The 4,473-nt window shown below is 37.2% G+C and overlaps 1 non-coding gene across 1 annotated transcript; it reads left to right on the top strand.

Moving 5' to 3' along the window:
* The first annotated feature begins 635 nt into the window (after positions 1–635).
* On the top strand, positions 636–743 carry LOC121211793 (small nucleolar RNA R71). The gene has a single exon (XR_005907011.1). It is a non-coding gene; the product is annotated as a small nucleolar RNA R71 (small nucleolar RNA).
* Positions 744–4,473: the final 3,730 nt, after the last annotated feature.

Genomic DNA, 4,473 nt, shown 5'->3' with positions numbered 1-4,473 from the left:
AGCCCTTGGATCGACGTTTGTTGATTTTTAAGTGTTGTCTCGGTATTCTAAAAACGAGTTCCTGACACCGATATAAACATTGAGAGCATCTCTTCAAGGTTCAGCTTCTTTTCCTATTAGTAGGGTGGTTTCTGGAAACCCGGAGAATGTTGTGGTCTTTGATTTCCTTGACCGCCCACGAAAAATTGGGATGGTTCCTCCAATCGGCATTGTAAGTGTTACTATATGGATTGTTTTGAGGTCGAGGATTATTACCCATGTAATTTAATTGCTCGTTATCCATGTTGTGGCCATAAGGTTGGTATTCCGAATGGCTTGTTCCACCTCCACTTGCTTCGCACTGCATCACTGGGTGAACCTGCGAAGAACTAAGAAAACCATAAAATTTCTTATTCCAGAGTTCTACCTGATTAGAGAGCATGGTGACCGAATCGATGTTATAAATGTTGGCTGTTTTTGTTGGCTTTGTCCTCATGATTTGCCACTGATAGTTATTTAGTGACAACTCTTCTATGAACTCATAAGCATCTTCAGGTGTTTTATTGTTGATGGTTCCGCTAGCAGCTGCATCATCCATTTGCCGAGTTGAAGGATTCAGATCATTATGGAATGTTTGAACTTGGAGCCAAAGCGATAACCCATGGTGAGGGCACCTTCTCAGTAAGTCCTTGTATCTCTCCCATGCATCGTAGAGTGTTTCTAAATCCATCTGCACAAAAGAAGAGATATCATTAAGTAATTTTTCTGTTTTAGCTGTCGGAATATATTTTAGAAAAAAAATTTCGATCATTTGTTCCCAAGTAGTAATTAATCCTCATGGTAATGAGTTTAACCACTGTTTAGCTTTGTTCCTTAATGAAAAGGGAAACAACCGAAGACGTATGGCATCATCAGAAATGCCATTGATTTTAAATGTATCACATAGTTTTAAGAAGTTGGCTAAATGAGCGTTGGGATCCTCATCCTGCAAACCATCAAACTAAACAAATTGTTGTATCATTTGAATAGTGTTAGGTTTTAATTCAAAAGTATTTGCAGCTACAGCAGGTCTAACTATGCTTGATTCAGTTCCTGTTAAACAAGGTTTAACATAATCATACATAGTGCGTGGAGCAGGATTTTGATTAGCCGCAATTGCAAGAGGTAGCTGATTGTCTTGGTTTTCAGCCATCTCTTCGGTTGGGGGTTGAGTATTGTCTTCTTACTTGTTCTCTATGTATCTTAAGCTTCTCCTTATTTCTCTTTGGTTCTGCGAACCGTGTGATCGATTTCTTCGTCAAAAAGTAGTGGTCCTGACGGGTTTCTTCTAGTCATAAACTATAAAAACCTGTCAAGAGAAGGAAAGAGTAAATTAATAAATAATAATAATAATAAATTAAAGTGCAAGAAAAATAAATGGCTAAAGTAATAAAAATTGAGTGTTCCTAATATCTTAGTTCCCCGACAATGACGCCAAAAACTTGATCGTGTAATTTCGTGATAGGTTTTACATATTTATACTTACTCGTTCTTGAACTAACTATTATCACGATGTAGGCAAGTGTACCTATCGAACAGTAGTATAGTTTTAGCAAGACTAGATTATCGAACCCAAAGGAATTAAAAGTACTAGTAATGACTGTCTTTTTATTATCTAGCCTAAGAATAGAGAGGTTTTTGTGTTAACTAACTAATTATCTAAACTAAGAATTCACAGAGAATAGAATTGGGGAATTGCTTTTGGGAAAACTGATTGAATGAAGACAATACCTAAGGAAAAATCCACGTAGACTGTTCTTGTTATTCTGGCTCCGAATCGGACGATTTATTCATTCAACTTGTTCCGTAGAGATCCTTAAGTTATGTTATTACCCCTATTCAAGACTAATAACGTCTAATCCCTAGATTGAATAATTGAGACCTTTCTCTAATTAACACCCTAAAGTTGCATTAACTTGATCAATGGATCCCCTTATTAGGTTTCACCCTAATCTGACAGAATCTTGTCACCCTATGTCTAGGCCGGCAAACAACTTCGCTTAATTATGACAAATGTACTCTTAGACAGGGTCTATTCCTCCTCCGAATAAGAGCTTATCTTGAATCAGTATCCTGGGATATCAAAACAAGAATTAAAAACACATAATTAAGAACAAGTTAAATATTTATCATACAATTCAGAAAATAATAATAATATTCGTCTTAGGTTTCATTCCCCTTAGGTATTTAGGGGTTTTAGTTCATAACTAAATAAGAAAACATCTCAGAATAATAAAGAATACAAAACATAATGAAAACTCAAAACCCCTGAAGGGGAAATTGAGGGGAGATCTTCAGTCTTGATGGTGAATCCAGCTTCTGAGATAGATCAATCGGCTTCCTTGGAGTAATTCCTTACTCCCCTTTCTTCCTCCTCTAGGGTGTATTTATAGGCTTTGGAATGCCTAAGAGCCTTCAAAACTAGCCTTTTCCGAATTGGACTCAACTTGGGCTTGGCAGGGACACGTCCGTGTGACAAGCCCATATGCGATTTCTTCAGGCCGTGCTCGAGCCTGCCAAATTGACACGGCCGTGTGGTCTGTCCGTGTGAGGAGGTCGAGGCCGTGTCGATTTTGTACTTTGGCGAATTTTCTCCATTTTTGGCCCGTTTCTCGTTCCTTTTGCTCTTCCATGCTTTCCTGAGTATAAAACATGAAATTAAAGCATTAGGAGCATCGAATTCACCAATTCTAATGAAAAATCATCTATAAAATGCATTAAGCATGGGGTAAAAATATGTATAAATTACGGTTTATTAACTGTTGATAGCTTAAAAAAATCTAATTTCCAGAACGTACACAGAATAAATGCAAGATCTAACTTTATATACAATCTAATATCTAAAGGACTTACAGATTCGGCGCCTGAGACCCGGTAAACCACACGATAAAATCCTTACTTCAAAATCATTTATAGGTAACTTTATAATCCGAAAAGTTAAAAGCCCATTTGATAGTCTGAGTTTTGTAACCTAGCTCTGATACCACTAAATGTAACATCCTGAACCCGGTCTAGAAGTTAGGCCAGAATCTGGCGTGTCACATTGAAGTGTTTTTCAAAAACCATGTTTTAATTAGAATCCCTTCCTATAAAAAAACTTTTGGTTATTAAAACTTGTATAAAACCCTAGTTTACGTTAGTTTAATTTTAAAACATGGTTTATTGAAAAATACATAATTTTATTCCCAAAAATCTCTTTTAGTTACGGAAGCTAGTTTTAAAATAATTAATAAAACTTGATGTTAAAAAGTTAAGTTGCGGAAGCATTTTGAAAATGTTGCGGGAACGTAGTGTTTTTTTAAAAACAATTAACATTTTGGGAAATTCGTGATTTACTTAAAACAGATATAAATCAATGTAAATGAAACCCAAAGTTAAAATGGAAAAACACTAAAAGACCTTATTACAAAAATTAAAACCCAATACGGAATCTAAACTGTAAATAAAGTCCAAAGCATAATAAGACTGTAGTTGTGTGACCATCTCCGAGTCCCTCGTAGGACCGATCCTCCTAATGCTAGGGATTACCTGTGTAGTTAATAAACGGGGTGAGTTTATGAAAACTCAGTGTGTAATCCCTTACTAGAGTAACAGTCAATATACCGAATAGAAACAGAAATAGTTTGGGCCAGAGCCCGTTAACAATAACAGTACAGTCTAGTTCAGAGCATACGTGGGCAAAAGCCCATTACAATAACATTTGGGTCACAGCCCATAACTGAATTAATTGGGCCTAGCCCATCTCAGTAAGAAAAGAGAATGTGTGAATGCATGAATGCATGCTATCCCATCCAACCCTGCACTTGCCTCCATCCAACCCTGCACTTGCCTCCATCCAACCCTGCACTACCTATGGGGAATAACTCACCCACGCCATCCCTACACTTACAATGTTAGCACCGGTTGCAGCACTAACCAAAATTGCAGCAAGGCTGCTGAGCATTTCTTATCACAACCCTTTTTCGTAGCGGAAGTTTTTACCGGTTCCCAGGGGAAATAAGTTGGTCTAGCAGAAACAATTAGAGGATTTAAATTGATCCTTTCTGGAGAATTAGACGGTCTTCCTGAACAGGCCTTTTATTTGGTAGGTAACATCGACGAAGCTACTGCGAAGGCTACGAACTTAGAAATGGAGAGCAAATTGAAGAAATGACCTTAAATCTTTGCGTACTTACCCCTAATCAAATTTTTTGGGATTCAAAAGTGAAAGAAATCATTTTATCTACTAAAAGCGGACAAATTGGCATATTACCAAATCACGCGCCTATTGCCACAGCTGTAGATATAGGTATTTTGAGAATATGCCTTAACGACCAATGGTTAACAATGGCTCTGATGGGTGGTTTTGCTAGAATAGGCATCAATGAAATCACTATTTTAGTAAATGATGCGGAGAAGGGTAGTGACATTGATCCACAAGAAGCTCAGCAAGCTCTTGAAATAGCGGAAGCTAAC

This window comes from Gossypium hirsutum, chromosome A12 (assembly GCF_007990345.1).
Source record: "Gossypium hirsutum isolate 1008001.06 chromosome A12, Gossypium_hirsutum_v2.1, whole genome shotgun sequence".
Classification (NCBI taxonomy): domain Eukaryota; kingdom Viridiplantae; phylum Streptophyta; class Magnoliopsida; order Malvales; family Malvaceae; genus Gossypium; species Gossypium hirsutum.
The sequence above is the reverse complement of the archived record's forward strand: the minus strand, read 5'-3'. Positions and strand labels throughout refer to the sequence as shown.